Below are 23725 nucleotides of genomic sequence, written 5' to 3'. Positions count from 1 at the left end.
TCGCACTCAAATTGAGGAAGATCTTACTACTGCCGTTTGCCGTAGTCCGCTGGTAATCGTTCTGAACATATCAAATCGGTCACCGCACCCGCGCGCGTGTTCTCAAACGCACGACACTTTTCTTCTAGCCATTCAGCAGAGTCACGGCCAAGGCTCCGCGTTATACGCCCGACTTCCGGCCACTTGTCCACACACAGAGCACACCCAACTTCCGGTACACCATACAGGACCATTTTATAGTACTTCCGAAATCCGAAATTGCCGAAAAAAGGGAATTGTTGTTAATTCGACACCATTTTTCGCGCAATTATTAATCACAAAATATCCAAAGCAGTACCTCCGTCACTAACGCATCTAGACAAACTGCGAAGCGTGTGTCTGTGCAAAGCTGGCTACACATCGCCGAGCTCGGGCCGCGTGTGTTGGTGCCCTACTCAGGCACTCATTCATGGCTTCGGTCCGGATGTGTGCACCAGAGAGCACACACACTCCTGCCGAGCCGAGGTTTAATATTGGTTCGCGCGTTCCTAGAAGCAAAATACCGTAAGTGAACAAGGGGTGTGCACGGTGGAAGTAAGCGGACATTCTTCGCATTTCCAGACAGATCTCAGGGTTGCTAACATATCCTCGGCAGGAAAGTGCAACCAAAATTGACAACACAATATGAGTGTTGATGAAAGTGTTGATCGATCATTCTGTCGCTAGAAAACACATATTTGTAGATGACTGGACCCTAAACAAAAATTGATCGTCCTAGCGCAACCCTACAATAAAAGCCGAATCGACCGTCGGATTCGAACGAAACTCAACTCGTGCTCCTATCACCTTCGTCATTAGCAGCGATTAGCATGTGTTCGTGTGGTGTACGGTGAGTGATGCTCACGCGTACGCTACTGCATCCCACACACTGGCAAACATCACGGCGCACCGTTGCATGTTTGTTTTACGCTTGCTGTCCGTCTGTCTGTACGTTGTTTCGTTCATTCGAGCAACACCAACCGACCGTCAAACGGTAGTATTACTACTACTACGTACACGAGACGTGCGGTTTGATTCATAATATATTATATTCGACTGCGACGACGGCCACTACGACTACTACGACGACGACAAGAGACGAACAAAACTCACTCATCGCACCCATTCAATAAGGATCGGTCCGTGTACCGCGAGAGAGAGCAAGAGAGCATTCTCTCGTTCTCGCTCACTTGCATACACAGGCTGGCTCCTTCGGTACAAGCGGAGCAGCAGCAGAAAAGTACAAGGAAAAAAGGCTCTGAAAATACAACTTCTGCATAGTTTGCTCCCGCTACAACTGTACGCCGCCGCCGCCGCCGCTGTTTTCTGCCTTTTCCGAAGCAATGCGACTCCCATGACTTCCAAACAAAACTAGCAATCATTTTTAATCCGAATGTGGATGCAGTGCTGCGTACAGAGCAACAGAAGGAAAAATCGAAAGCAGCATTCACATTCACCCTGCTGCGGTAGCGGTGGTTCCCTTGGACGGGAGGAAACAGAGTGTAAACGCAACACGCACCTTCCCTAGGAGGAAAACTGTTTGATTAGAATTGTGAACCAGGTATCTAGGTCGCAGAATGGAACGACACTTGAGGAAAGTTTATTTTCTGTATCAAATACTACTGAAATTTTGAGCAAAGTCCTTGAATGCTATCTTGAAAGTTGACAGTATATTTATTGAACCAAAAAATCGATCATTCAGTGAATTATTATTGATAAAAAAGAATAAAGTTCTTGTAACTCGTTATTTTTTGCCTGATTTCGAAAATTTCAGGATTCAGCAACTTACCTACCTTCTTTCAAATTAGCATCAACAGTATGGAAGAATCGAAATGATTATTGAGGTCTAAAAACCTACAGCATTAGAAAACAACATGCAAGTGTGATTTTATAAAATTTACACTCATATTGCAATCATCCATCCCAGAAAGAAAGAAGAAGTTTCTTGGCAATCCACAGAAAATGAGTAAAAATTTCCAGTATACCTATAACTCGGACGACGGACTCGTAAAAGAAATCGTTTCTGCGATACTGACAGAATCTATTCAAATGGAAAACCTTCTCATTGATTTCTCAAGAATCCAAATGCAAGAATCCTTAGGTTTCATTTTGAATAATCTTTCTGATTGGCCTACACGCATTTGTGAACGGTCTGATTTGTGCTGGAAATATAATATATGGTTTATGAAAAATGTTAATTATTGTGGTTCTACACGTTGCGATTTTGAAATTTCATCGTAAAACTTTGATGTTACAGAGTATTGTAATACGCACAATGTTATTATTAACTTTATATAGGTGATAATGACGTCCTGGTTGAAGCAAACTTCTCGCGTCTCTGCGAACAGTTAACACAAGTGGATTGCAATATATTCTACAATATAAGAAAATTAAGATTAAGGTTTGACACAGTTGCGGTCCTCTTAAACATTTTTACGCGCCGATTTATCTGTGGAAAGCAGTGCCTGACATCCGACAACGTTCATCTCTTTTTCAAAATGTTTTACTATCTAATTTAATTCTGTAACTTGTTAATTCAGTTTTGAAAGTATACAAAACCTATGTCTGGAAGTAACACTGACCAAACACTTCTATCTGACAGTTAACAAATAAAAAATGTTTTATTGAGAAAGATTCCATTTCAGCAAAACTAGATTCCCTACTATGTTTGTTCGGTTTCCTCTGAGCTGAACCTGAAAGGATAAATAATTAAACATATAGGGTATCGAACGTCTTCGGCAGTCGTATTCTTCGGCAAGTTTTTACATAAAACTGCTGCAGAAAACCTACCGAAGAAAACCTCTGCCGAAGACGTTCGATAGCCTATATCAGCGAAATAAACTGAACACTGCGAGTGTACAAAGCCTTGCTTCAACTTCATAGAATGCGAGCGGAACTTCTTTATATATGCAAACCGAATTAAAAACTTCAACAATTATCACTAACGAGGACAGACTATCCGTCGTGACTGACGTCCCGGTTAGAATTAAGAGCCAGTTCGCGAGAGACGCAACCACCTTTCTGAGGGATGTTGTTTTGATGTTCTCCGATTGGGCTGAAATTTTCAGCGTTTGTTTGTCTATTCGAGGTAGAAAGTTTTGCAAAATTTATTTTTTTTTTCATTGAGGTTAAATGGGGTAAAACGGCTCTTAAAGATGATATGTCCAAAAGAGTTCAAATCGCAAAAAGTGCAACCTGATAATTTTTTCTAAAAATTTGTATTATTATTCTACACTAAGTATGTACTTCAAAACGAATGGTCACAATATTTGGTAAAGAGGTAACATGACAAAAAAATGCTTTTGAAAATTGTCAATTTTCGGAGTCTTCCAACTCTTCTCAGCATCGCTAGAAAAAAATATCTGAGTATAGCATTTTGTAGAGCAACTTAAGAGCCTTAATTTCAAGCACAAGCCAAGTGCACCAAATGGAGTAAAACGGCCTTAGAAGGTTTTTTTCCAAAAACCGTCGAAATCACTAAAATCACAATATTTCCTGCTAGACTTAATAGATTTTGCTGAAAATTTGCATTACTTCACCGTACCAGAACCATTTCCTTACCAGAACTTTTTACGTTACCAGATGATACGCCATTTGGGGTAAAACGTTCCTTGAAGATTTTTTTTCCAAAATGCCGTCAAAATCTCTTAAACTGCAAGAGCTCGGGTTAGACTAGGTAGATTTGCTGAAAATTTAGGTTATTACTCTGGCTAAAAAAATAAATTCAAGGGCAAGGTAACGAAAGTAACAAATAAATTTACATGACGAAAAAAATGTTCTCTTGGAAACAGCTTGGTGATTTTCAGTGTACTGTTTTCGCTACAGAAAAAGGTTCAGAACCCTAAGGAAGATGGTGTTTTGATGAACGTTGAAGACCATCATGAGCATAAATTGGTATGCACTACTGTTTAAGGTCGTGTTTTTTCAAATGATTGTTTATTTTCATTGACACAACAGCAACCAGAGCAACATAATTTTTTGGCCAACATTCTGGAAAAATAGGCGAAAAATGCGAGGAATGGTTCCACGATGACAATCAAATTTAAAAGCGAGTTTAAGTTAAAAGGATGAACATGAAACTAAAAGAATAATTTACTTCATTTGCTTCAAATATTGAAATATTGCAGTCTTTCAGCAACCGTCATATCGATAGTGTGTCTCGAAGCTTAGTGGATTGAGAAAAATTTTAGTTATTTTTAGTCAGGTTTTAAATGGTGTATCTGGATTTGATATCGAATGAAAGTTCTTCAGTTGTTTTATAAAATGCCACATTCGGCTTCTGGACTTTTTCTTCCTGTATAAAAACAGCACCACGAAAATCGTCTTTTCCAAAGAAAAAAAATTTTTTTCGTCATGTAATTTCATTTGGCAGTTTTGTCACCTTGCCCTTAAAGTTATTATTAAGCAAATTTATCAAGTCTAACCCAAGTTCTTGCAGTTTTAGTGGTTTTGACGGCATTTTGGGAAAACAATTCTTCTAATGTAGGTAGCTCTGGTAAGGTAGAGTGAGTACATAATTTTCAGCAAAATATATCAAGTCTTGCCGGAAATGTTGCAATTTTAGTAATTTTGACTATTTAAAAAAAAACAAACCTTCTAGGGCCGTTTCAACCCCATTTGGCGCTTTGGCTTATACATGAAATCAATGCTCTTGAGTTGCTCTACAAAACGCTATATTCAGATATTTTTTCTAGCGATAGATCCTGAAAATTGACAATTTTTAGAAGGAAAATGCATACTTTTCGTCATGTTACCTTTTTACCATATATTGTGACAATGCGTTTTGAAGTACTATTAGTGTAGAATAACACAAATTTTTAGAAAAATCCATCGGGTCTAGCAGGAGCTAATGCACTTTCCGTGATTTGGATGTTTTTGGACATATTAACTTTTAGAGCCTTTTACCACCACTTAACCTCGGTGAAAAAAATTAAAATTCTGCAAAACTTTCTACCTGTAACTTAAGTTTTCGACTAGAATTGATGTATTATCTAAGGGATTCATATTTCGGCTTGCAGTCTAATGAATTGCGTTGATTTCTATCTGCTCATCACCAACGTTTCGGTCCTTCTATGGGACCATCATCAGGGCCTAAAATATGTTTCACATTTTACGTACAAATTGATTTACCTACCTAGAATAAACAAACAAACGCTGAAAATTTTAGTCCAATCGTAGAACATCAAAACAACATGCGGTTGAGTCTCTCGCGAACTGGCTCTTAATTCATAGTATGAATTTCATACGTGGCTTTTTACGTGGATTACCCAGAAAAGTTTTTTTTACGCAGCATATCTTTAATTTTTCATTTTCAAACCGTTTATTCAGAGTATTCGATAAGTTTACTTAATCCAATTACTGAATATTCACTGATTTGGCCTAACTTTTCTACATTTTTTTATTTTTAGCTCGATTCACAGGCAGAAACAACACAGCTATGATTCTTTTTCGAAAGTATTTAGCAGAAATGATTAAAAACCTTCAGCAAATGATTTTTTTTTACTTTATTAAGGTGGCTTTTACCCACAGGCTGGTTCGCCACCAAGCAAATGAAATGTTTTTACGCGGATTTGACAATTTACGTAGTTTTTTCTACGCGGATTCCGTATTTTTTTACGCGCTACGTAAAAGAGCATAAAGAGACTTTAGTGTATATCCGAACAAAAACATAAGTTTCGCATAGATTCCCTAGAATTTCTCCCATTGGAATTGTTGGCATCCTCGATAAGAAATTCTAGAGAAGGAATTCTCAAGACTGCTTAGTAGGGTGTCCTAAATGAATCGATGTTGAAAAAGTCAAGGTCCTCAACCCTAAATTGAAAGATAATGTCATTTATAGTATTTTTGTAGTACATTTCGACTTTCTAATAAATCATTTTCAGGTGATACCAGCCGGGAGATTAGAAGAATTATTATCGGAGGAAGTAGTGCCTACTACGGGCTCCATAAAAAACTACGGTCGCGAAATCTGTGTCTCCACATCAAGTGTATTCTGTACAAAACCCTCATAAGACCGGTCGCTCTCTACGGGCATGAGACGTGGATAATGCTCAAGGAGGACCTGCGAGTGCTCGGAACTTTTGAACGTCGAATGCTACAATCTTTGGCGATGTGCAGGAGAACGGAGTCTGGAGGCGTATGACAAACCACGAGCTTGCGTGCCTTTAGAATGCCGGATAGCTACCCTGCAAAATGGTGTCAGCTTCAAGTCCGGTAGGAACAAGTAGACGAAGGGCATGGACTGAGTAAATTGGTGGTGCTACGTTATACGGACCATGTCTTAGGATGTACGGCCATTTAAGTAAGTAAATTAGCGAAGAATTATTTTAAACAGCTTCACGGAAAGAAATTTCATCTCCCCACAGCACCGGGGGATGCCCTCGCCATGTGCTAGCTTGTTTTCACTGATAAATTTGCACGGAAACTAATGATCTGTTAAGAAATTTGCAGCTGTGGACGGGAAACCAAGGCTTTTGTCACGAACAAGACTACTAACTCAAGCGAAAGTACCTCAAAAAGCGAGTTCTATCATTGATTAGGGCACACAGAGGTCCAGCTAAGCTTTGGAAGGATTTGGTAAGCTTCCGCTACAGCCGGAAGGTGGTACAGTGGAACCGTGATAACAACGTGGATTTCTGACAAAGGCTCTAATTACCCCCAATTCCGTTCAATCGAAAAGTACTGAGGAAAACGAGAACACTTTTACTTTCAGTAATTTTAACAGGCAGCTATGTTAAAGTTTAAAGATAAAAGTTGAAAGCGCAATGGAGGGAGGAAAAATTACTTTGAACATTTTTGATGCTGGTCAAATCCATGTTTAAGATATTTAGTAGGCCTCGGTCCGAATCTCTTGAAATTCCACCAAATTCAATGCAAATTTTAGCAAATGTACTTACAGTCCCTTTGTTTTAGCTATATTTCAAATAGGTGCAAATAAGTTATTCGATAATATCGAATTGCTCACTCGATGCGTAATTTGTACCTATTAAACCTATTCTAAATATTAACTTTGGGAAATCGATGGAAGTAGCGTTGCGTAAATGCGTAAAAATAAATGCGTGAATTCCGGAATCCGCCTGAAATAAACCGCGGTAATTCTGAAATCCGCGTGAAAAACTCTATTTGATAAACGTTTTTAATCATTTCTGCAGAATTCTTTCTAAAAAGAATCAATAGCAGTGTTATTTCCGCATGCGAATCAAGCTGAAAATCAAGAAAACATATGAAAAGTGTTAGGCCCAATCAGTAAATATGTATTAAGTAGATTAAGTAAACTCATCTGACACTCTAAATAAAAGATTTGAAATAGAAAAACCTATAAAAACATACCGCGTATAGACTGTTCCGAAAATTATAAATACATCTCCTTTCTTGAATAAAACAAAAAATACAGGATTTTTCGGGTCATTTTATTCTGAAATATAGATAATAAGTGTTTTCTTTCCAGTATCAATTCAAGTTGGGATTATTTTTCGTAGGATACGCGAGTTCTCTAACTTTTCTCTTAACACTACTCATAAGCTTTTGCACAGTGTGTTCTCCGACCATTTTTACCACTTTAAGCCAATCTTTCTTAAATTTTTCAACATTGTCCGCTGGTTTGACATATTTCTTCAGCTTTGCCTTGGTCAAAGCCCAAAAAGTTTCACTAGGGCGAATTTCATGGCAGTTTGGAGGATTCATCTCCTTTGGGACACATTCGACATTATTTGTTTTATACCACCCTAGTGCATCCTTAGAGTAATGGCAGGAAGCAAGATCGGGCCAAAAGATTGGAGGATTGTTATGCTGCTTAACAATGGGTAACAACCTTTTCTGGAAACACTCTTTCACGTAAATTTTACCATTCATTGTGTCATTCGTAATGAATGGACGAGATATTTTCCCACATTCACAAATGGCCTGCCAAACCATTACCTTCTTGCCGAATTTTTCGGTGTAAATGGCTTTCACTGGTCCAGGAACATCCTTTCCCTTCGGTGTTGTATAAAATTGCGGTCCTGGCAGAGTCTTATAGTCCAGTTTTATGTAGGTTTCGTCATCCATGATAACACACCCCATTTTTTTGGTCAGAAGTTTGTCATAAAGCTTCCGAGCTCTCGGTTTCACAGATTCAGCTTGTTTTGGATTTCGTTTTGGCTGCTTCTGTTTCCGACGGGTCTGCAGACCCATTCTCCCCTTGGCACGCATAACGTTACTCGCCGAGGTTCCAAGCTTTCTCGCCACATCTCGTACTGATACTGAAGGATGCCGCTTGTAGTATTTCTTAACCTTTTTGTCCATTGTGGGAGCAACAGGCCCGGGTTTTCTACCACGTCTTGGGGCATCAGTGAATGTGCACTCTTCATAATACTTTCGCAATGCGGTTTGAACTGCTCCGACACTTATACCTTCTTCTCTGGCTAATTTTCTTTTAGAAAGACCACTCACGGTGCCCCATTTGTGCACAATTCGCTTTCTCTGCTCGAGAGAAAGGCCTCGCATTTTCAAAATTTCGCACTAAAAAATGACAGCATCTGTTTCTTCTGGATGTAAACAACAGGACGCAGCCAACGTTTGGTTGAATACTGCACGTTATTTGAAATGACAGTTGATCGTAAGTGTAATTATAATTATCGGAACGGTCTATAAAAAACGACTTTTCTGGAAAATTGCTAAATCTGCGTAAGAAATACGTGTTAAAAATTCCGTAAAAAAAGACCTTCGTGTATACTCACTCTCACATCTAGCGCGTATCTGCTTTATTGACACTTACCTGAAAAATAAAAATAGAGTATGTTAGCATAGATCAATCCTTAAATTAATGAGTTATAACTATCAAAAAATACATTGTCTCGAACAGTTGGATCAATTTCCAAATTCAGCATAATAAAAAGCAGAAAAACTTTATTTCTTATCAAGCTGTTTGATTGAATTTTGCTCTAATTTCTGTTTCAAATTTGATCTACGCTTCACAGCAACGCGTTTTTCTGTTTGAACCTTCCTAGTCCGAGCTACGAGAGTTTCAACAGGAAGTACAAACTAAACTCTTAGACTCGAATTTTATTACCTTGATGAGTACCAGCCTGGCTTCTTAGCTTTCAGGCCTGAACTCAAGAAGCCATTATTGAACAAAAGTAATAAAGTGATAAAACCTGCAGCTGCTACCAGCTTGTCCCCTGGCTGGGTGCTACAATGTATGAACATACCAAGTGTTGAAAGAAGCGATATTCATAAAACATGACAATTAACGTTCAATTTGCATAGCTCATCATTCTACTTCCGATCGGTCTTCGGGGTTTAGCAGTTGGAGGATGCACTCGTCAATATGTGGGCTACTAGTGTGCACCGGAAAGTGCCGTTAACGGCTCTGTGTTGGGCTCCCTAGCCTGCTGCTCCCGTGCCTTGCCTCTTGGCAGAGATTCATGCATTCCACAGCGTTCCCAGCTAACGGGTGCTGCTACCCGATGGTCAGTTGCGGTCGTGCTAGAGTAATTCAATTTGAAAAAGTAGTTTAGCAGAAGAGGCGAAAAGTAGATATTAAAGACTGATAACCACATCAGTTGTTGAGCGCGCTAACTGGTGTTGATGTTGCTGGCGAACCAATCGAAATGTTAGCACTACTCTCTGACTCTGGCAGACTTTTTGCGGACGGCAAGGCCGACAAAACGACGGGTGCGGCAGGGAAAAAATAAACAGATCTTAAGAAACTGCGCAAAGACGAGTAAGATGAAATCGATAATTAGTGAGGAAGGTCCGGGAGGGCCAATCGAGCGGCGGCGGCTGGGGCGGATGAAAGGGAGGACTGTGACGGTGAAGACTTGCTAATACTTTGCCAATCTTTTATCTCGCGTCTTTCATCTCGACTTTCAGCAAACTTGCTGGAATGATTCGTATGTGTGTGCATGATATCCAATCCGATCGGACCGGCTAGCTAGTTGATGCCACAGGCAAGCTGGCAGGCAGGCAAGCAGACCGACCGGTCGGCAAGTAAGTGGAACTACACGACAGTGAATTGTAAATAGTAGACCATTCGGTGCCATTCCTGTGTGATTTCACCCCGCACAGTGAACGCAGGCAACGGCTTACGATGGTTAAATTAGTAGGAGAGAGTTGAAGGCTATTTTCACCGGTAAAATATTGCAGTTAGTTTAAAGTAACAATATCACATTCAATTTCAAACTAATATTGGCAATAAATTTCAAAAACTGTAAGAGAACAAAGATTCATAAAATGTAGTTGCAATTACTGAAATATGAGAGCTATATGGGTCCATGTTACTGAATTCAGATCCATGGCCGTATCGCTGCAAATATAGCATTGAGTGTTATGCTTTCCACCCCCGCCAAATTTTTCATACAACTCCCACTTTACCCGCACATTATAGATAGTATGTGTCTTTTCAAGAAGACTTAAATTCTTAACCTCAGTGTGGTTAAAAAAATGTAATAACTCACAAGGGAAATTCTAGTTCTCTAACTATTTTGATATATTACTTGGGTAGGGGCTATGCCAAGCAATTCTGTCAGAGTAATTATGATCGCATCACCGGTTTGATCGTTGATGAGACCTTTTAATCTTTTCAGTTAGATACTGAATAAGACGATTCGGATACCTCTATGTTTGGACCAGTAAGTGGCATTCGCCTTTTCGACCAATATGATAAGTACTTTAACGTCAGAAACAAACGTCAAACGTTTAAAATGTTAAACTCTGAAGCAATAGTTACCACTATAGGTGGAACGTTCTCCTTTTTTAAGCAATTTGATTGGATATTTTATTTTTCACTCGGTTGGCAAAATGGCTGGACACGTGTAACTTGAGACCCTAATGTGGCCATTCACCTCTGTCCAGCAACTTCTATCCCAACCTCCACGTGGTGCCGACCGGAATACGAGTAACCTTAGCGGAGATCGGGTAACCAACCCCGGTGGAAACTATGGTCGTATGCTGACTGGGAAGGGGGTCGTACGCGGCTGTATCCTCATAGGGGCGGCGTACAACAGCGTCTGACCCGGAGCGGGCGGCTGAATTATGGAATGCTGTAGAGGTGGGCAATCCGCTCACGAACTGATCTAAAGAGCTGGTTCTTCAAAGTGAGTGAGTGATCTATCGCTCTTTTTAAAAGAGCGGTAACTCACCCCTTACTTCAAGCAAAAAGCTGAAGCTGATTTGGTTGATCAGACACCGCAAGCGAGAGCCATATGAATGTTTTACACCCCAAGCGCAACGCGGCGTGCGACACTGCAATAGAACTTCCAGAAAATAGCTGCCTGCTCTCCTATGCATAACCATCCACCCGCCGCGGGAATAAAAAATAAAATCTACTTGCCACAGTTCACACACAGCACACGGGCAGGCTAACGCCGGGACGCAAACGAAAAGTGGAACGAAAAGAGCGAAAGAACTGGTTCACTGATCTTTTGAATCTATGCAGACAACCCGCTCCCGAGCTGATCTGAAAATCAGTTCTTTAAAAGATCGAAATCTTCTGATCGCGAGCGGATTGCCTGCGAGCTGAACAAAAGAGCCATCGGAAGAACCAGTTCTTCTGAGAGCGAAAGATTTCGCTCTTTCAAAGAACTGAATCTTTTGATCAGCCTGCGAGCGGATTGCCAGATCAGTGAATCAGTTCTTTCGTTCTTTTCGTTCCACATCCATTCGTGTGCGTACTCGGCGTTAGTCAACCCGTGTACCTGTGTATGGACTGTTGCAAGTTGTTTTTTTTTGCATGCTCTTGCGGCTGGCTGGGTGATGAGAAATGCAAGTCATGCATCTCAGGGCAGACGTTTGGTGGCAGCTTGTTTCTGGGAGTTCTATTGTAATTTTGCGCGCGACCTTGCGCTTGGCATATCGGGTGTAAAGCTTTCACCTGGCTCTCGCTTGCGGTGTCTGATAATTAGCTACACTGATCAAAACCAAAAACTATGTAGGACCTAAAAGAGCGAGTGAGCTGTTAAAAAGAACTAGTTCATCTTAGTGAGCGGAACCGCTCTGATCCGCTCACTATAGTGAACCATTTTTCCCACCTCTAGAATGCTGTATCCCGCCAGCTACACCTAAGATGGCAGCCCCATCAGCAGGATGTAGGTATCGCGACCCTGGTAAGGTAGCATACCGAAACCTTTCATCAACCACGAACAACGATTTTAGAAATACGGAACGGATCAATCGGCAAAGACCTAGGCTACGAACACGGAAAAAGATTAAGGTAAACGATTGGAAATTGGGTACTTGGAACGTCCGATCTCTCAATGAACCGGCGCGGACTGGCTTGCTTGCTCGAGAACTACAGCGGCAGGGAGTCGAAATCGCAGCGATTCAGGAGGTTCGGTGGCCAAATTCCGGAGAAAGGGAATTCCGTACAGTAGACCCTACTGCACGCACTTCTTTCAAGTACCACATCTACTACAGTGGCGGCAAAGCAGCGGAACGGGGCGTCGGTTTCGTAGTGCTGGGAAATCAGAAAACAAGAGTCATCCGGTGGAGGCCCGTAGATGACCGTATATGCGTGTTGAGGATTAAGGGCAAATTCATCAACTACAGTTTAATCAACACCTACTCACCGACAAACGACAAATCCGATGAAGTCAAAGGTGAGTTCTATGACAAGCTCGAGCGAATATATGACGAGTGCCCAAAACACGACGTAAAAGTCGTCATCGGAGACGCAAACGCACAGGTTGGAGGGAGGAATTCTTCCGTCCAATAGCCTCCACTCGTCAACCAATGAAAACGGCCTGAGGCTGATGAACTTCGCCGCGGCCAGAGGAATGGCCATATGTAGCTCCTATTTTCCACGTTTGAATATTCGGAAACACACCTGGAGGCATCCAAATGGAGAAGCCTGCTCCCAGATCGATCACGTACTGATTGACGGTCGGCACTTTTCGGATGTTACTGATGTTAGGTCTTTTCGGGGACCAAACATTGACTCTGACCATTATCTCGTCGTTTGTAAGATCCGCGCACGGTTGTCGAACGTGCTGAAATCTCGCACAGAGAGGACGACGCGTTTCAACATTCAGCGGTTGAAAGCTGATGGCGTGGCAGCAGAATACGCCAGAGAGCTGGATCAACGGATCGCAGAACAGCAGGAGGAAGGAGTGAAAGGCATAAATGGGCTGTGGAGCAGTATTCACGGCGCCATCGAAACGACTGCGAGAGAGGTGGTAGGTATGACGCGTGGAAGGCAGCCTAACGGCTGGTTCGATGCCGAGTGCCAGAGAGCGACAGATGAGAAGAACCGTGCCAGGAGCCGCATGCTCACTGCGGCTACGCGTCAGAACAGAGAGAGGTACAGGGTGGCAAGAGCTGCTGAAAATAGAACCCACCGTCGGAAGAAGCGCGAGTACGAGGAGCAGGTGCTCGCCAGCGCAGAGGACAGCTCTGCTTAAAACGACGTGCGGAGATTATATAGAACTGTTAACAGAGTCAGAAGCAGGAATTTCCCGGTGCCGGTCATGTGTAATGACAAGGACGGCAACCTGCTTACTGATAAACCGACGGTTGCAGCCAGGTGGAAGGAGCATTTTCAGGCGCTATCGAACGGTGAGGAGCAGGATAAGCAGAGCAGGAACAGGATGACGATTATGAGTGACGAACAAGCTGTGGAGCCACCAACACAGGAGGAGGTGAAAAAGGCGATTAGTGAGCTGAAAAACGGCAAGGCCGCTGGGAAGAACGGTATCCCGGCCGAACTTCTAAAAGCGGGAAGCGAGCGGCTGTACTATGCGGTCCACCAGATAATACTAAGAATCTGGGCGGACGAACAAATGCCGAACGACTGGTTGGAAGGCCTCATATGCCCTATCTATAAGAAGGGCCATCGATTGGATTGTGGCAACTATCGAGGGATAACGTTGCTCAACTCCGCATATAAAGTGCTCTCCCGTATCCTGTTCTTCAGATTGAGACCGCTAGCGGAATCCTCTGTTGGCGAATACCAGGCTGGTTTCCGACAAGGGCGTTCCACGACGGATCAAATTTTCACCCTGCGACAGATCCTCGATAAGTTCCGGGAGTACAACTTATCGACTCACCATCTGTTTGTGGACTTCAGGGCGGCATACGACTCAGTGAAAAGAAACGAGCTGTGGCAGATCATGCTGGAACACGGTTTCCCTGCGAAACTAATAAAGCTGAGTCGTATGACACTGGAGGGATCAAAATCGTGCGTGCGGATAGCTGGCGAGACATCAGCCGCGTTCGTAACGTTGGATGGACTGAAGCAGGGGGTTGCGCTCTCCAACCTACTGTTTAACATCGCTCTTGAGGGTGCAGTACGAAGAGCAAACGTCGAAAGAAACGGTACGATCATCACAAAATCTCACATGCTTCTTGGCTTTGCGGACGACGTCGATATCATCGGTATCAACCGTAAGGCCGTGGAGGAGGCCTTCGTACCTTTTAAGAGAGAAGCAGCGAGATTGGGACTTGTCATTAACTCTGCCAAACGAAGTACATGGTAGCTGGTAGAGAGCGTGGGAGTCCCCGTGGTGTTGGTGCTGAGGTGGAGATAGATGGGGAACGATTTGAAGTGGTTGACGAATTCGTTTATCTTGGTACGCTTGTGACATGTGACAACGATATGAGCCGTGAAGTGAAACGACGAGTTGCAGCTGCGAACAGGGCTTTCTACGGACTGCGTAACCAGCTAAGGTCCCGTAGTTTGCAAACTCGCACAAAACTAGCGCTGTATAGGACGCTAATACTCCCGGTGGCCCTTTACGGACATGAAGCATGGACGCTGAAGGAAGCTGATCGACGAGTGCTCGGAGTTTTTGAGCGTAAAGTTCTGCGATCGATACTTGGCGGTAAACTGGAAGATGGAGTGTGGCGCAGACGCATGAATCACGAGTTGTACCAGGTATACAAACATGCTGATATAGTGAAGGTAATACAGCGGGCAGGCTTCAGTGGGCTGTAGCCATGTAGCCAGGATGCCTGACGAGAGAGCCGCCAAAACTATCTTCAGTAGAGAACCAGGAAGAGGCCGTCGACTCCGTGGTAGGCCTCGCACGCGGTGGATGTGCGCGGTGGAAGAAGATGCACGATCTGCTGGTGTACGGGGAGACTGGAGAACGGCTGCTCAAGACAGAAGAAGATGGACATCTCTAATTCGTTCGGCCCTGGACCGGTGAACGGTCCGTTAGCCAAAAAAGTAAGTAAGTATTTTCACTCATTTGAATTTCATCGCCTTCTTACTCAGCCAGAGTATCAAAAACCTTTTCACTTCTAACGCTAGAATCAGCAAGAGATGCCTCCCTTTTCTTCCCGTAGCGATGTGTGGTTACTTTTTCAGATGATACGAAAAAAGTTGAAAAATAGTATCAAACTTCAAATAGACAGTCATGAGAAAGACTGTTGTAATCTAACCCTCAGCTAGTCTTGCGAAAAAACCGTGTTATTTCTAGAAACCATGCGAAAAAATAGTAACCGTTATATTTCGAGAAACCTCCGTGTGAATAAAACCGCGTTATGTCGAGAACCGTGAAAAATAAAACCGTGTTGAAGGATGTTATTTCGAGAAATCGTGCAAAAAAGGTGTGTGAAAAGACTGTGCAAATAAATCGGGTGTATTCCAAAGTGTTTTTACTGTGTGATCAAATGAGGAGAACATCTAGGTAGGAAAGTAGATTGCGTTGTTTTGTCACATATGTTTGCTCTTCGAATGCTATCGAATGTACCTCAGCAGTGCGCAACGCGGTGTGCTTCTGTGTATTCACACTAGAGTAATTCATCTCTTTTGTGGCACGTGTGCTAATTTTCCTGCGAGCGCCAGAAAAATAGCACAAAGCAGAAGAAAGAAGTGTGATGCAAAAATGTCAATATAAAATGTCAATTTTATGATATTATCATGTACATTTTATAATATTTGTGTAAGTTTGGAATCGTTTTCACATGTATTTTATCACCTCATACGTTAGTTTCGCACCACTTTACCTTACTTTACCAATCAGACGAGAGCCGTGGTGGCTCGTGCTGTATCAAGAAGTTATCGCCATGTTGTTTGGTTTTGGACTGTGTTTCGTCAGTTCCCCAGGCGTCTTATCACCCGCAAGTATCCTTTGATCTGGTCGAGCCATCGTGCACGCTGCCCCTCTCTATTTATGGTACCGGTAGGAATGCTGAAGAGAAGTGATTCCACAGGGTTGTCGTCCGGCATCCTTACGATGTGAACGGCCAACCGCAACTTATTGACTTTCGCCAGGTGGGCAATCTAGTTCTCTCCAAGCAGCGCGTGCAGCTCATGGTTCATGCGCCGTCGCCATTCTACGTTGTCCGTGTGTACTCCACCGGCGATAGTTCGTTTTTCAAGAGCATAAAGGTCCTCCGCGTTGTTCTCTCGATTTCGTAGAGGACTACCAGTCTTATCAGGGTTTTGTACAGCGTCAACTTCGTGTGTCGTCGCATTCGACACGATCGAAGGTTCTTCCGGGGTGAAAAATAGGCACGATTTTTAGCCTGGATGCATTTCTGGAACTCTTTGCTGGTGTTATTGTCGGCGGCTACCAGTGACCCCAAATACACGAACTCGTCCATTACCTCAAGCTCATCGTCGTCTACAGAGACTACCCTAGTAACAATATTGGTTTTATCATAGTTTTATAGCGCCTAATACAGCCAAAACAACGCTATAAAACTTTGATAAAACCCGTTTTGTTACTTGGGTAGAGTTTGGAGGCTGATGTTGTTCTCTTTGGAGCCTCTCGCTCGGATGTACTTCGTTTTCGACGCATTTACTCGCAGCCCGATTCGTCCAGCTTTGGCTTTCAGTCGGGCGTAAGTTTCCTCCGCCACCTGCAATAGCTATTCTCGATCAACTGTATAATAGGCCGCCGTGATGTCGATATAGATGTGATGTGTGGGCACGTTGCACTCGCGACATTTCTGTAAGATCTGTCAGATTGAGAAGATCTGGTCCGCGGGGCTCTCATGAAGCCTGCTTGGTACTGGCCCACGAACTGTCGAGGTTAAAGGTGACAGATGACGGAGACGACGGAACTGGATCTGTGAGAGTATTTTGTAGGCGGCAGCTTGTCTCCTTTTTTGTAGATGGGGCAGACGACTCCCTCCATCCACTCGTCTGGCAGGATTTACTCCTCCCAAATCCTGGAAATGACCCATTGCAGCGTTCTAACCAGCACCTCTCTCCCATGTTTAAGGAGCTTGCTGGCTTTGTTGTTCTTCAGCTTCCTGATCTCACAAAGAACTTCCTAAACATCGGGAGCTGATACTCGGTCATCTGCAGCTGGTGCTCCTAGGTTAGTTCCTGCTCCACTTCTGTTTACTGTATCGCCATCCATCGTCCATCGAAGTACTCTTTCCACCTGCCGACCAGCTCGCTGGTATCCGCGAGTCGGTTCCAGTCGTTGCGAACTGGTTTACCTTCTCACAGGACTTCCGTGTATCACGGGCACGGTACAACTGCTCCAGCTCCTAATGCTCATGATCCTCTTGCTGGTGCTTCTTTCGTCTGAGAATCGTGGTCATGTGGTTTCGTGCCCGTTTGTAATCGGCCTTGTTCTCTCTCGTTGACCTGTCCAGGTATATCGCCCAGGTCCGGTTCTTCTCATTCACCGCTTGCACTCTCCATCATACCTGTCGTTTCTGCCACTCTGTGCTTCCACTCCTACTGTCGCCGTTGCGGTCTCCCCGATAGCTGTGCGAATGCTGCACAGGCGTCCTCGAGAGGAAATCGACCAAACCTCTTCGCCGTACCGCTTCGAGCTGTTGCCACAAATCCTCTTCGAAGTGGCGGTGCTTTAGCTGATCTAGCAGAATTCGGTCGCCATTCGGGGCGTTCAGCGATCTACAGCAGCGGGGCTGCCGTCTTGGGTGTAGCTGGCGAGACCGCATTTTATAATTCAGCCGTCCGCTCCGGATCAGACGCTGTTTGAGCCGCCCCTATCATGGAGTACAAATGCTCAGGCAAGTTGCCCTGCTAGGAGAATGGCTCCCCCTTTCCTGTCAGCAAACGACCGGTTCACCGATCTTCCCTTGGTTGCTCGTATCCCAGACGGTACCACGTGGAGTTGCTGGGCACTCTGCTTTGGACCACATTGGGGTCTATTTTATGCCAACTAGTACGAGTGTACTGCTGGTACGCACTGTCTAGCCGTTTATCAACTCTCGCATCACTGCAATATCACTTGAATATGCTATTTTATATTGCTTTGAAACCCCATAGATTATGAACGAAAAATAACACCAACTCGAATCTTTCTGGAAAATTTCGAATTTTGTCAAAAATACTTGTGATTTTTTTCATATTTTTCAGTGCTTCAAAACATCATATTTCAACATATTGTTTCAAATAGTTACTATTGAAAACAATATTGTTATCTCCAAAAAAATATTTTCATGAACTACAACTGAATGCATTTGCTGTGAAAGTTTTATCAAATACGATGCAAAATTTTTAAAAATATGTCTATTTAAAAAAAATATTGACCTAAATTTAAAATGACAATAACAACTTGAGCACTCACTAAAATTCAATAAAAATTGGAAAATCAACTTTCCGATCGACACTCTTGAAATTTTTTAATATTCGATTGAAAAAATGAGACAACACGATTTTTAGTGACCCGTTCCACGAATTCTGACCTAATTATTATTCAAAAAACCTCCAATTATAGAATTATGTCAGTATTCGTCAGTCACTCAAATTTCACATCAGCACGAATAAAGTTTTCCCCCAGTCGCACATCAGCAATATGCAATATTCAACAGTTGCACTCTTGGTGTCTGCTTCCATCCGACACGAGAATAATCTGATTGTCTTCCTTGCAAGACTCAACACGACACGATGTGTGTTATAGTGTTGCGTTTGTGAGAGCTCGATCGGTTCGGATTCGCTGGACGCCAAAACGAAATAAGATTCATTTTTCGTACATTCGTATAGCGGAACTGGGATCAACTATGAGAACTTGAAATAAAGACGGAGTTGTTTAGAAACAACAATATCGCACGCTAGCCTGGGGGGCTAATGGTGGTCTCACCGTGCCCCAGTGCTGCGTCGAGAAAACTTCCAGCTCGAAAAGTTCTTCAACCTGATCGGGAATCGAACCCGACATCGCAACCGTGTGGGGGAACACTAGCCGACCAACATCGCTAACCACAGAACCACGGAGACCACGGAGTTATTTAGAAGATATCTCTAAAATAAACATCAGGAACAGGAAGCGAGCTCGTAATCCAAGCTATCCAAGCCGCTGCCTCTCAAACAAAAGTATATTAATCTGTTCTCTATCCTTTTCTCTGACAGAACTTGTTTTCAGATTGTGAAACAAAGTTAGCAAACTTTAACAATAATTAATTAAAGTTACTTATCGAGGGACACCATTCCAATCACCCTAAACCTATTTTAAGCAGTTTCCATCTGTGTTGCAGGCGTTTTTTCAGCACTCGAAGTGGCTCCTGAATGGCTGCAATATAGGTCGATTTGTTTCGATTATTGTTTGTGCACAGATTTCTTTGTGATTAACGGTATTTCTTATATTCGTAAGACAGCTATACAATCAAAGTTTTCGTTTTCATCATTGAAATTGTCGATATTGATCAAAATTCTGGAGTTTGAGACCTGCTTTCTTCAACTGATTAAATAGGCGCCACTGCTTAAACCGTTCCTTACCCTTTGTCAATTATTATACTTCAAGTTTGAGAAAACTTTCATCGTCCGTTGAATACATTGGCCTTTGAAATCCGTTCAGAAGTTGTAACATAATATGCATTTCAAGAGGGTACATTGTCGTTACACTTTGCACACTTTGCCACCTCACTACATCAAAAATGGAAACATTTCTTTGAACATTGGAAAAAAAATTAAAAATCGAGGTAGTATGAATCATGTTTACACTGATATAAAAATAATAAAAAATGATACAAAAATGATATAAAAATAAAAGCAAATAGCGTAAACCTGATCTATACTGTTTCGGAACGACTAACTTTGTCATGAAACGAAATACTGTAGCATAATACTGAAAAAATAATTAATTCAATTTTTTTACATTTTTTTAATTGATATAAATAACCAAGCGGATATTCGCGCAAAAAGCATTTGTAGCACCTAAAACAGAAAGAAAGAATTTTCGGTTTTTAATCAATATACAAAATTCAATCCAATATTAACTCAATGACATAACATTTGTTATGGTATGTTAATTTCACAAATAATATATCATTTCTGAACCGTTGAAGTGATTAACTACGTTGATTGAGGGAAAAATATGCATTCGCTCAGTAAACCAAATACCCATAAAAATAGTCCATTTTCGGCTGCTCGACCTGAGTCAGCCACTCAAAATTAGGTATAGACTATAGATACCGAAGATTTTGTTGTTAAAATTTCACCGGTTCCAAAAGCTCGCTCGACTTGTGAGCCAAGAGCCAGAAACGAAAAACGAAAGCAAGGAACGGTGATAGGCGCGCACATGTTGACAGGGAATTTTCTCCGCCTGTCTGCACTTGGCCCGTTGTGGACTCCCACCACCAAGGACTGCGCCGCGAAATGCGGGGAAACCCACTGAGCACACAGGCTTGCAGGTTTGGTATTGTGTGTGCATGTTTGCCAGCCCGACTGGAGACTCGTAATTTAAATTATTGAAAAGGTCATCTGTCCGTCTACCGTCGTCGTCACCACTTTTGCGGGTTGGGTTTGTGCTACAATAGTTTCACTTTTTATTATTATTTTCTTCGAATATCTTGAGTGTGTTGTTTTTTTTTTTAATTTCGTGAGTCAGCGCGACCCGATTGCTTTCGCCCGATAAGAATCGGTGAAAAATAGTCGAATATTAGAAAGATTTTTATGATCAGAAATAGAAGCTAACAGTACAGACAATAAAAAGTCGAAGACTTTTCTTGCTGCACAATCAAATCAAAGTGCTAGTTATTCAGAAAAGTGCACCAGAATAAGAACTTTTCCCTAATTACTTTTGTCTGGTGGAGCAAAATCCGAACTTTTGTTGCCAAGTGTGGCGAAAAGTTTTGAAAGTTCACACGACTGTTAATTAGATTAGATCCAGTGAACACCTTTCGCTGCTCATCCGCCTTGCGAAGCTGAAGTGTAGGAAAATAAGTGCCTTAAATCGGATCTATTCCCGTGAATTACTTCCGTTGGCAACAGCTGGGGTAGGCGCCACGTGACGTTTGATTTTACGGCCGTTAGATTTTTTCCACTGCCACGTTTCTGATCTCAGCAAATCGTTCCCCGACTGCTCGACGATTATTGCCACCAATTCTAAACGGTAGTGAGCTTTACTGTTTAATGGTGGCTAGAGCTTGGGAATTTGTTTATTATTGGGCATACCGTATCGTAGTACTTTTCGATACAAGTGTAATGCTGTAGCTTACTAAACCGATTTATTAGGAAAATTAAACACTGAATCAGGAAACCTTACTTTCTACCGCTAGAAAACTAACTCTAAACACATGCTTTTTTTTATTGAGGCATAAGTTTAAAATTGATGTCCATTACACGTAGCTTTTAACATGTATCCCACTATCACTCGGAAGCTCGGTGCGACTTTATCATATAAAGAAAGTATTTTGTAGGCGGTTCCAACTCTCTTATGGCGTGAAAAAAGCCAAAAGTAGCCGAAGAATACTGCTTTCAAATGTCGCGCGGTGGCTAATCGATCCAATTCGATTAGCGCCGGGTTATTCGTGTATGTACAGCTGTACTTGTATGTGGGTAAGTAATATCTATGCGTCTTAGACCACACCGATACTGCACCGCATGATCGATGTGATCGCATCCGTCAACCGGGGAATGAGAAAGGCGTAGCGAATCCGCGCTCGTATGAGTGCGAAGACTATTCGAATTAAATATGCGCGACCGAAAATTATCAGCGTTTAATCCTCCGTTTCGGGAGCTATCACCGTCGGGTGTGCGGGACAGTGGGAAACAGAGATAGTAAGTACAAGAAGAGTCGTTTTGGCTGACTTCTATCCTCTTTATTTAATCTTTCGAAAGCAACAACATCATCATCATCTTCATCACTAACGTCGTCACCAACAACTGCAGCAGTACCGGCGCACAGAAGTGAGCTTGCGTTTGTGACTACTAAAAGAAGAAGAAAAAAATCTCACTCACGTATTGGTGCACAATAAAAACCCACACCATGATAAGCGAAAAGGGAGGAAAAAAAGACTCTGGCTGGTACGTAATCAGATTAACGATCGACCGAGAGAATTTTCATTCATAAAGTCGAACTCCACAAGCAGATATGTTTGCGCTGCTTCAATTGGCTTATGACTTTTTTCGTTTAGATAACCTCTTCTACAAATTTATATCTGCTTCCCCACAGAGTTGATAGTAAAAATCAGTTGTTGGGAAAAAGTCATTATTAGATCAATGATCTAATTAAACAGTCAGTATAGGCTTTTACTTAGTAGAAATCGAGTCTTCTTCAATCAGTTATTTTAAACTATCTTTAGATTTAATCTTCTTAACTGTCTCCGTGCGTTCTCGTTCACGGCTCAAATCAGAAGGAACTTATATTCAGTCTTTTCATGCTATCATCTATCGAGAGCGAGAAGTCTCTCGCATCGATAAGTTTTAGTACAATATGTTATTTTTACATGCTTAATTTAAATAACTTAACTATCAGTATATAACAGTCATGAGTACTGATTCTGCTTATAAGGTATGTCGAGAAAAAAACGACTAAATAAATAAATAGATCTGATCAAATCAGTGTTAGAGTCGAAGTAATTTAAAAGTTCAGCGAATTTATTGTTAATATTCACTAGGCAATGATAATGATATGAGTGAGATTTTTCTGATAGCAGCATGTTTAAGAAGCCCAATGAACGCCCGCAAAAAAAAAAAAGAAAAATCTATCGCAAGAGAGATCATTCTCTAAGTTCTATCCCTCAAGCATTGAACATAAACCGAGACAATAAGGAAAATAGAAGTATTCTGCTTTCAGTTGTTAATAATAACAAAGCAGTACGGTTTATTTCCGAATTAATCACGTAATAAATTTGCAAAATTGGTAAACGACTGTGTTGAGGAGTTCTCTATGATGGAGCAATAATAATTAAGCGAGTCACACAGTAATTGAGTTTTCTTGTTTTGTTCGTAATGGTGTTATGCACCATGATGACGAGAACATCTTAAATTATAGTAATGTTCTTCATGTCAATAATAAACAGAAATGAAACAGACACAAGAGACCCATGGAATTTTTAATGCGTAAAATAATCAAACTGGTTTTTTAATTACATATGAAGATTTTTGATTAACTTGATTCAGTTCTCTCTAGCTAGAAATGTTTAATTGTATGAAATCCAAGAGCAACAATAAATCTTGTTCAAAAAATATCTTCGTCAAAACCAAACTGTCAAACCATTGTAATATTTTGTAACTTTCCATGACTTTTGATAAAAAATTTTCACCAGTTTTCTCAAGATCTGATGGCTTGGCCCTCAATACCGGGCATAAATCTCATTATTCTTTCAAACTTGAACAAAACAGCCATAAATTCCTCATAAGATCCAGGAGGCCCATGTTAGAGAAGGTACTGAGAATAGTTCCCAAAATTCTATATTTTTATCGATAGAAACTCATGATCATATTCAGAAGCCGCTCAAACAAAATCATAAGAGTTTTATAAATTAGGTTCATATTCCTCTTCCTCCAGTTTACTTTGCTACGGACGGAATTCGTTTATTATTTACTTAGAGCAATTTATGAAACAAAACTCAACGACCAATC

At 41.8% G+C, this 23725-nt stretch overlaps 1 protein-coding gene across 2 annotated transcripts in view; it reads right to left on the bottom strand.

Annotated features, from left to right (window-relative positions):
• The window catches only part of LOC129726150 (serine/threonine-protein phosphatase 4 regulatory subunit 1-like), a 345895-nt gene that overhangs the window by 110823 nt on the left and 211347 nt on the right, over positions 1-23725 (bottom strand). The gene's annotated exons all lie outside the window — the stretch shown is intronic.

This window comes from Wyeomyia smithii, chromosome 2, assembly GCF_029784165.1.
Source record: "Wyeomyia smithii strain HCP4-BCI-WySm-NY-G18 chromosome 2, ASM2978416v1, whole genome shotgun sequence".
In the NCBI taxonomy this organism is placed as follows: Eukaryota; Metazoa; Arthropoda; class Insecta; order Diptera; family Culicidae; genus Wyeomyia; species Wyeomyia smithii.
The sequence above is the reverse complement of the archived record's forward strand: the minus strand, read 5'-3'. Positions and strand labels throughout refer to the sequence as shown.